Genomic DNA, 11,251 nt, shown 5'->3' with positions numbered 1-11,251 from the left:
GGGGGTCAAGGAAATACTAAGGAAAAATTTCCATGTGATGCTCAACTCAAAATCCTACACCTACCAATCCCTTCGAGTGAAGCCATTGGAAATCTCATACAGTTCAGTCATATTCTTCAGTGACAGAGACGAAGTTCTTCTGGTCTCTGAGGAATTTGTTCTCTCTGAGGAGTTAGGAATTCGCCAGTGCGAATTGCCTACACAGTGAGGAACATGATAGCCCTGAGGATTTTGATAGTCAAAATTCCGACCGTTGTTGTGCTATGCGCCAGCTGTTCCAAAATATCTACCCACCTAACGGTCATATCAGACAAGGGCATTTATGTCTTATCATGTCGGGCTGCTCCCTAGGCTATAAATAGCCGCCCCTTCAACCACTAGCTGGTTGACTGCTCTGAGAGAAACTAACACTTGTCAATTGAGAGCATTCCATCCTCCGAGGACTTTGAGCTAAAATCATCAAGTGAGGAAAACCCAGACCCAACACCTACAAACCCAAAGTGATTGAGCATCACTGAAGAGATTGATCCTGCGTGGATCCGATGCTTGTTACCTTTGAAGACTGTGCTTCTTCCAGATGGTTAGGCGTCAAGGTCTAGAGCATCCAAGAGGAATTGTGGATCGCCGAGTGACCAAGTTTGTGAAGGTTCGGAAGTCACCTGAAGACTTACCATGAGTGATTGGGCGAGGTCTGTGTGATCTTAGCTCAAGGAGAATACGATGAGGACTGTGTGTCCGGGACTAGGTGTCCTCGAGTTTAAATACTCAACCGCTCCAACCAGATGTACAACTGAGACAACAGTTGGAACTGGTCTACCAAATCATCTTCACCAAGCTTACTGGTTCTATTTCCTCAACTCTTTCATTTCCTCATGTCTGTTGTTGTGTGCCTGTTCATATCTGTTTGAAGACTTTGACTGAAGACTTTCTCAGTTTCCTCAGTTCAATTTCTTCAGTCTGTCTGTCTTCTTTCTTGTGTTATCCTGTGTTTACGCTTTGTGTACTCTGTGCTTATCTTCATTTCATCATGATGACTATGATTGTGTTTTGTTATGTTTACTTCTGAGTACTTATTCCGCTGCAAGTAGTTCTTCACTTAGGAATTTCCTCACCAGCAAATTCCTCAATGAAGAATTCATAAAAATCGCCTATTCACCCCCCTCTAGTTGATATAATGCACTTTCAATATGATGCTATGGCTATTGTAAGTGCATCTAGTGCCCCTTAGTGATTTTGGTGTATTGAAGACTTATAGGTTAAGGGACTGATGTGTTTGTGAGTGTACACAGGTCTATAAGTCTATGAGGAGTTTGATATTTACAGAGAAAGTCGACCCCTAAAAATGAAGTTCTTCAACTGAAGACTTTCTGAAGACTTTGAAAGTGAAGAAATTGGTGTGACCCTGAAGACTTGGCAATCATTCAAGGAACATGAAGCGTGAAGACTTTTGTTTTCGTAGTTTCATTTTCTCTTTCTTGAGTCATAGGAAACACCGTACTGTTAAAGGGGGTCGAGGAAATACTAAGGAAAATTTTCCATGTGATGCTCAACTCAAAATCCTACACCTACCAATCCCTTCGAGTGAAGCCATCGGAAATCTCATACAGTTCAGTCATATTCTTTAGTGACAGAGACGAAGTTCTTCTGGTCTCTGAGGAATTTGTTCTGACTGAGGAGTTAGGAATTCTCCAGTGCGAATTGCCTACAAAGTGAGGAACATGATAGCCCTGAGGATTTTGATAGTCAAAATTCCGACCGTTGTTGTGCTATGCGCCAGCTGTTCCAAAATATCTACCCACCTAACGGTCATATTCGACAAGGGCATTTATGTCTTATCATGTCGGGCTGCTCCCTAGGCTATAAATAGCCGCCCCCTTCAACCACTAGCTGGTTGGCTGCTCTAAGATAAACTGACACTTGTCAATTTAGAGCATCCCATCCTCCGAGGACTTTGAGCTAAAATCATCAAGTGTGGAAAACCCAGACCCAACACCTACAAACCCAAAGTGATTGAGCATCACTGAAGAGATTGATCCTGCGTGGATCCGACGCTTGTTACCTTTGAAGACTGTGCTTCTTCCAGATGGTTAGGCGTCAAGGTCTAGAGCATCCAAGAGGAATTGTGGATCGCCGAGTGACCGAGTTTGTGAAGGTTCGGAAGTCACCTGAAGACTTACCACGAGTGATTGGGCGAGGTCTGTGTGACCTTAGCTCAAGGAGAATACGGTGAGGACTGTGTGTACGGGACTGGGTGTCCTCGAGTTTAAATACTCAGCCGCTCCAACCAGATGTACAACTGAGACAGCAGTTGGAACTGGTCTACCAAATCATTGTCTTCACCAAGCTTACTAGTTCTATTTCCTCAACTCTTTCATTTCCTCATATCTGTTGTTGTGTGCCTGTTCATATCTGTTTGAAGACTTTGACTGAAGACTTTCTCAATTTCCTCAGTTCAATTTCTTCAGTCTATCCGTCTTCTTTCTTGTGTTATCATGTGTTTACACTTTCTGTACTCTGTGCTTGTCTTCATTTCATCATGATGACTATGCTTGTGTTCTGTTATGTTTACTTTTGAGTACTTATTCTACTGCAAGTTGTTCTTCACTTAGGAATTTCCTCACCAGCAAATTCCTCAATGAAGAATTCATAAAAATCGCCCATTCACCCCCCCTCTAGTCGATATAACGCACTTTCAATTGGTATCAAAGCAAGGTACTCCCTTGTTCTGTGTGATTTTGGTTTAACCGCCTGGATTTTTAGGTATGTCGACCGCAGGTATGATCAAGGTCTCTGCTGGTGTCCTACCTTCGATGGAACGGACGACCCCTACTGGAAGAATAAGATGCGAATGCATCTTGAGGCAATTGATAACGATCTCCGGTATGTTGTGGAAAATGGTGTTCCCTCAGTTAGACCTTCTCTAAACGCTACTGATGTGAAGAGATTCAAGCAACTCCATTCTCAAGCGAAGAATATGATATGTGGTCACCTGAGCAAAGGACAATATGGAAGAGTGAGTGCTTTGGAAACTGCTAAGCTTATCTAGGATAGGCTGTCCAAAGTGAATGAAGGAGTCTCAACTCAACGTGACTCTCGTGTTGACGTTCTTCGCAATCTCTTCAGCCGCTTCAAAAGACTCGACAATGAATTTGTCCAGCAAACCTTCGATCGCCTCACTGACATCTCAAATGAGCTTCAAGCACTTGGCGCCACTGACATCACTGACCATGAGGTGGTGAAGAAATTGCTGAGATCGCTCGATTCTTCATTTGATACTCTGGCACCGATGATTCAAGAGCGTGCTGACTACAAGTTACTTGATCCCGCTGATATCCTCGAGAGGCTAAATACTCATGAGTTCCAGCTTGCTGAGAAGAGATATCTCTATGGTTCGAGCTATGGTAGATCACGTGCTCTGAAGGCCAAGGCAGTCTCTGAGTCTGAAGATGAGGACTCTGCTAACAGCCTTGGTGACCCTGAAGAACTGAGCCAGGAACTAGCACTGCTCATGAAGAAATTTCAGACGTTCTCAAGACATGGTCGCGTTGGAAAACCCTCAAGGAGCAATGATTCCTCATCCAGTGACTACAAGAAGAGGCTATGCCACAAATGCAAGAAACCTGGTCACTACATCCAAGATTGTCCTCAGTGGGATAAGGAATCAAAGAAGAAGAAATACAAGGATTACAGTTCTGATGACACAAAGAAGAAGAAGAAATCTTCAAAGTCTTCATCATCAAAATCCTCGAGGTCTTCATCTCACAAGAAGAGCAGCTCCAAGAAGGCTCGGGCATTCATTGGCAAGGAAATGGACTCTGAGGCTGAATCTGAGGAACATGAGGACAAGGAGGCATCTGAGGAGTCTGAGTCTGGTGTGGCGAGCCTAGCTCTCGCTACTGCTTTTGTCAGCAAATCTATCTTCAACTCTGAAGAAAATGGCTTCACCAACAAGGCTGATGAAGGCAATGATGACTACGCTCCCACCTATTGCTTCATGGCAAAGGGTGCCAAGGTAACTAAATACGCCTCCTCTGAATCTAGTGAAGATGAATCTGATGAAAACCTCAAGCCTAGCTACTCTAAACTTGCTAAGATTGCTGTGAAATAACAAAAGGCTTTTGAAAAGGTTCAAAACATGCTAGATAAAAGTGATGATATGTTGGGTGAAGAAATGGATCGCACTAAAACCTTGACTGAAAATCTTCACAGACTTCAGTCCAAGTTTGACAACCTTCAAGGCCATCATAACACTCTTTTATATGATCACGAGAAGCTTTCTTATGAATTTCTTCAAATAAAGCAAGATCTTGAAAAGCTAAGAGTGGATTATGAAGATCTTCAGAAGGAGCGCGATTCATTACTTGCTCAACAGATCAGCGCTACTCAGGAAGAATTTGTTCCTCCATGTCTGAAGTGCATTGAACGTGAAATCGCTAATTCTTCACCTGAATGTTCAAATGATTCTAATGCTACAAATTCTTCATCTGTCTCTGCTATCACTAATTCCTCATTTGAGGACAATGCAAGTATCACTGATGATGCAGGGCTGAAGGAATTGTACATGACAGGCATGTACAAAAGCCTCAAAGGGCATCAGACTCTTTGTGATGTGCTCAAAAAGCAGATCCTCAACAGAAACCCTAGGAAAGAGGGTATTGCCTTTGAGAGGAAACTCAATGCTGATGGAACATATTGGAAGCCTGAGCAGTACCCCAAAACCTCATGGGTTGCTGCAAAGGGACCTCCAGTTGATCCATCCAACTTATCTGGCTTTACATGTGAATCTCCTCATTCTTCTGATAAGTCATTTGACTCTAAATATAAACTGTTCAAAAATCAAAATGGTGAAGTATTTGCTAGATATGTTGGGACTAACTACAGGAACGGTTCCCCTATGAAGAAAATCTGGGTTCCCAAAAGTTGCCTTGAAAGTCTTCAGGTGAATGTCCTCATGACACCACCTGTGAAGAATAGGAACTCCAGATCAAATTCTTCATATGAACCAAATTCTTCATATGGATCCAAGTCCTCATATGGACCAAATTCCTCACGTAGATCAAATTCCTCAAAAGGATCAAAGTTCTCATATGATCATCATCGTGCTAACCCTTCTGTTTCGCAGGGTAGAGCTAAGGGCTATGAATATGAGCATTACTCTTCAAATCATTATGGTCATAAGTCCTCGAAGAATTTCTCTGCTTATTCATATGCTTACCCTAACCCCTCTTATGTGAAACAAAGCGGACTGGCTTCTATGCCAGCTTTCTCATATGGTGCTCGCAGAGTGATGAATTCTTTGCCACCCCTTCAGATGTGGGTGGTGAAGAAAAAGAACTAATCTCTTATGCAGGGTCAGGTCTCCAGACATGCTCAAAACGTCTGAAGAATTTGCTGGAGACCTGAACAGTGCCTGATAGGACGCAGGCTACTCATGATGAAATGAACTTTCATTTCATACGTCCACATACTATTTATCTATTCTAATTGCTTGAAGAAATTGATCTAATGATATTGATGTCATATTCTTCACTGATGAAGTATATGAGTTCGTAATTTGCACTAATTCATCTACAGGATGAACAACCCAAAGCAAATGAGTGGGTCCTCGATAGTGGATGTACGAATCACATGACGGGTGACAAGAATCTATTGATGGATGCTCCCTTATCACCGTCACATCTGAAGCATATCATCTTCGCTGACAAAGGCAAGAGTCAGGTATTGGGTCTAGGTAAGGTTGCGATCTCTAAGGACATACACATGGACAAAGTCATGCTTGTCGAGTCCTTAGGATACAACCTCATGTCTGTCTCAATGCTTTGTGATCTTGATATGATTGTTGTCTTTGGCAAGTATCGTTGTGTTGTGATCATGGAAGCTGACAATTCCAAAGTCTTCGAAGGCTTTAGGAGAAGAGACTTGTTCATTGTTGATTTCTCTACAGGACCACAACCAGCTGTATGCTTACTTGCAAAAGCTTCAGAAGGCTGGCTATGGCATGGATGACTTGGTCATGCTGGCATGAGGAATCACACGCTCGCAAAGAAGAAGCATGTCATTGGCATTGAGAATGTCAAATTCCTCAAGGATCACTTATGCGGAGCCTGTGAAGCTAGAAACATGACAAAGGCCAAGCATCCAGCGAAGACTATCATGACTACCACTCGACCATTTGAATTGCTTCACATGGATCTCTTCGGTCCTAATCATTATTCTGCTGTTACAAACGATGCTTCTCTATATGGCTTTGTTATTGTTGATGATTATTCTAGTTACACATGGGTACACATTGTCACTTACAAACATGAGGTGCAGGAAGTCTTCAAACGATTTTCCTCAAGGGCTTCAACCAACTTTGGTGTGAAGATCAAGCACATCAGAAGTGACAATGGAACTGTGTTCAAGAATTCCGGTCTTGATGACTATCTTGATGAACTTGGTATTACTCATGAGTTATCTGCTCCTTATACTCCTCAACAGAATGGCGTTGTGGAGCACAAGAACAGAACTCTTGTTGAGATGGCTCGCACTATGCTTGATGAATACAAGATGCCTCGTCGTTTCTGGAGTGAGGCAATTGATACTACGTGACACATCATCAACAGAGTATATCTTCACAAATTCTTTAAGAAGACTGCCTATGAACTCCTCACTGACAAGAAACCCAATGTGAGTTACTTCAAAGTCTTCGGTGCTAAATGTTGGATTAGAGATCCTCATCACACATCTAAATTTGCACCGAAAGCACATGAGGGCTTCATGCTTGGTTACGGAAAGGACTCGCACACCTACAAAGTCTTCAACAACATTCTTCACAAGGTTGTTGAAACTGTAGATTTGCGGTTCAATGAAACTAATGGCTCGCAAAGAGAGCACCTACCCTCTGTGATAGATGAACCAGCACCTGAGGATTCTATCAAGTTCAAAGCCACTGAGGATGTCATTCCCACTAAAGAATCTGCTTAAGAATTCATTCCAGAACGTGATGAACGTCGAGCTAGCGCACCTGAAGAAAATGGTGATGAGGAAGATGCTCCTGAAGAAAATGCAGATCAAATTCCTCGAAGACAACCCGCTCATCCTCGTATTGCAAATGAAGTGCAAATCGAGAAGATCATTGATGACATTGAAGCACCAGGTCCTCTCACACGCTCAAAAGCTTCACATTTGTCTAACTTTTGTGGGCACTTTGCTTTTGTCTCTATCATAGAGCCCACTAAGGTAGATGAAGCATTTCTGGAGCCTGAGTGGATTGAAGCAATGCAAGAAGAATTACATCAGTTCGAGCTCAACAATGTCTGGGAACTGGTCAAACATCCAGATCCTCGCAAGCACAACATTATTGGCACAAAGTGGATCTACCGCAACAAGCAAGATGAAAATGGCCTTGTGGTGAGGAATAAGGCACGGCTTGCAGCTCAAGGATACACACAGGTTGAAGGAATTGACTTCGATGAAACCTTTGCACCTGTTGCTAGACTTGAGGCTATTCGCATATTACTTGCTTATGCTAACCATCATGATATTATCTTACAACAAATGGATGTGAAAAGTGCATTCCTCAATGGTAAGCTTGAGGAAGAAGTATATGTTGCTCAACCCCCAGGTTTTGAAGATTCAAAGAATCCTGACAAAGTCTTCAAACTCAACAAGGCCCTGTATGGCCTCAAGCAAGCCCCTCGGGCGTGGTATGATACTTTGAAGGAATTCCTCATGAAGAAAGGCTTCAAACCCGGTTCACTCGACCCAACTCTTTTCACTAAACCTTATGATGATGAATTGTTTGTGCGCCAAATATATGTTGATGATATCATTTTTGGCTGTACTGACCAACGATATAGTGATGAATTTGCCTATATGATGAGTGAAGAATATCAAATGTCAATGATGGGAGAATTAAAATTCTTTTTAGGTCTTCAAATTCGTCAATAGCGCAATGGGATATTCATATCTCAGGAGAAATACCTCAAGGACGTATTGAGGAAATTCGGCATGCAAGATTGCAAAAGGGGTCAAAATTCCAATGCCCACAAATGGCCATCTGTGCACTGATGAAAATGGTCAAGACTTCGATCAAAAGGTATACCGCTCCATGATTGGCTCTTTATTGTACCTATGTGCATCTAGGCCGGATATTATGCTTAGTGTTTGCATGTGTGCCTGATTTCAAGCTACACCGAAGGAATCACACCATAAGACTGTGAAGCATAATCTTCAATACTTAGCTCACACACCCACTTGGATTATGGTATCCCAAGGGCTCTTCTTTTGATCTCATTGGATATTCAGACTCCGACTATGCTGGCGATCGCGTGGACCGCAAGTCAACATCAGGCACATGTCATTTCCTCGGACGATCCTTGGTCTATTGGTCCTCGAAGAAACAGAACTGCGTATCACTCTCCACTGTAGAAGCTGAGTACATTGTTGTTGGATCATGCTGTGCTCAACTACTATGGATGAAGCAAACACTCAAGGACTATGGCGTCAACGTGAAGAATGTGCCTCTCTACTGTGACAATGAGAGTGCTATCAAGATTGCTCATAACCCAGTTCAGCACTCGAAGACCAAGCATGTCCAGATTCGTCATCATTTTCTTCATGATCATGTGTTGAAGGACGACATCTCCATCGACCACGTCAGCACTGAAGATCAACTGGCCGATATCTTCACTAAGCCCTTGGATGAGATGATATTTAGCAAGTTGCGGTGTGAGCTAAATATCCTAGAATCTTTGAATGTTCTCTGAAATGGACACACATCCTAACACTTATGCTGACTTGATGACTTAGATGCGCAACACATGAAGTAACGTTTTTCTTCAATCAATGAAGACTAACCCTCTAAGTGTGAAGAAATTAATGAAGAAATTAATTCTCAGAGCCCTACGACAATTGTACACGGTGTCTGAAATCAGCTTTCTTATACGGTGGGTTACGCCACCACCCAAAGTTGAAAATCTTCAATTCGAGTTTTTCTTCATTTTTGAAATTCCTCAATTTTTCAAATTCTTTAACTTTGCATTGTCTTCACTCTTTCTGGTGTTGTTCTTCATTTGAATATATATATAGCAGAATAACTATTCTGCACATCACTTCCGCACTGCACGCAGAACGCAAGTGCACGTCATTCTTTGAACCAAGTGTGCTGCAGTACTCACACGAGTGAACTTCTCGTCGAAAAAAACTGCACGCGTTATTTTTTCGGTACTGTTTTCGCTCTAATTTTTTAACCATTTATCGGAATGAGGCGTGTAATATACCGTTGAAAAGCTATGGATCAGGCGCAACTTCGACATGTTGAACACTTTACGAGATTCCACACGGTTTAAGAGCAGTTTTGAAAATGGTGCGGCCCATGACGAGTGGCAGCGAGCGTTTTTCTCGCGATTTCTTCTAAACCGCTCGTCGGAATGAAGCAAACGATACGCCATTGGATAGATATCATCGAGGCGCATCTTTTTCATATATAAATGTTTCTCTAATTCCTTACGGTTTAAGAGCAGTTTCAAATTTACTAAATCGCGGAATTCTGTTTTTCAATTTTTTTTTCAAATTTTCGGTACTGTTTTCGCTCCAATTTTTGAACCGTTTGTTGAAATGAGGCGTGTGATACTCCGTTGGAAAGCTACGAATGAGGCGCAACTTTCATATGTTGGAATGTTTTTGAGAATCCTTATGGTTTTTAGTTAATTTTGAAAATCGTACGGCTGATGACGAGAGGCAGCGGCCGTTTTTCGCGAAATTTTCACAAACCGCTGGTTGAAATGATTCAAATTATACACCGATGGAAACATATCGACGAGACGCAACTTTTTCATGTAGCACACTCTAACTAATTCTTCACGGTTTAAAAGCAGTTTTGAAATTACCGAAATGCAGGTACTCTGTTTTTCGCGACACCCAAATCGATGAGTGAACTTCATCAGACAGAAAACCGCACTGCTAACCGCACTGCAGCAGGCGGGCAAGTGAACTTCATGGTTTTTTTTGTCGGACATAAATTATCCAAGACGAGCAAGTGAACCACATCAATACAAAAAATGAACCGCAACACTTTCAAAAGTGAACCGCATGAGTTACTGTTGACGTTTTCATGTAACACGTTTTTTTGGGACAACGTTTTTCATTAACATGTTTGGGACTGTAGTGACGAGCCAAGTGCACTGCATTTTCTATTTTGTCCTTTTTTGTGTTAACATGTCCGAACTCCAGAGTAGAGGCAAGTGTACTGCATTAGTTTCTTTTTTCTAACTATTTTAATTCTTTCATTCAAATGAACCGCTTGAGAACAATGAAACGAACCTCTAGATAAAAACAATGAAATGTTTTCTGTGTATTTTGCACAATGACAACTCCATCGTCATACATTTTTTTGAGAAAAAGAAAACTCAATCCGTGGATCATCTAAACCCATGTACACCACAAACTGCATAGTCACCGAAGTGGGCTGCAACGCGGCTACTGTTCCAGGGTGTCGTCACCGGCGAACTGCACGTCCGCACCGCAAGTTGTCGACGGGTTGCTTCTTACACTCATGCAGTGGACTGCGCAAACAAAATCAATAGCAAATACACAGAAATATTGTTAGCTCCCAAGCCTAGCGAGCTGCTGCTCGTCCTTGATCTCATGGCAACAGAGGACGTAGGTGTGCAGGGGCGGCGGCCTTGCTGGTAGGCAACAGTCCAAAAAATCCCATGCGATGGATCTTCACACCGCACCTACCTGCCAACCGAACCACATGAAGATTCCGAGCGAACTACTCTCTCTAGCTGGAGGCATCAGGAGAGAATTTCTGGACTGCACGCAAGCCCTATATGCCCTCCACAATTTGGCCCAACACAATACACAACAAAAGAACTATAAAATAGATCTATCAAACGGCACGCTGCTAGCTGCCAACCACACGTATGACGCCAATGCGCTGCACGGTGGCACCAACCGTACTGCATCTCGTCCAACACAGCACATTCAGCTCAACTCCACGCACGCGACCTGCACAAAAAAGTACGACAAAAGTGTCAACAAGGCGCAGAAACTAAAATTTCGTTGGCGATGGCCGTGGATGAACCACCGGGGCGCGCGGTGCACTGCTCGCGGGATCCGGGTGCACTGCACTGCACCCAGGCGCCGTCATGGAGGTGGGGCACCAGGTACTCTCGGGGCGGCGCGGGGCATGGACCGTGGAGGCCGGCCATCGCGTGGCGGAGCTATGGCCGCGGCGCGGGGTCGGGGCTGTGGAGGTTGGCCG

This window comes from Triticum dicoccoides, chromosome 1B (assembly GCF_002162155.2).
Source record: "Triticum dicoccoides isolate Atlit2015 ecotype Zavitan chromosome 1B, WEW_v2.0, whole genome shotgun sequence".
Classification (NCBI taxonomy): Eukaryota; Viridiplantae; Streptophyta; class Magnoliopsida; order Poales; family Poaceae; genus Triticum; species Triticum dicoccoides.
This window is presented reverse-complemented; position numbering follows the sequence as displayed.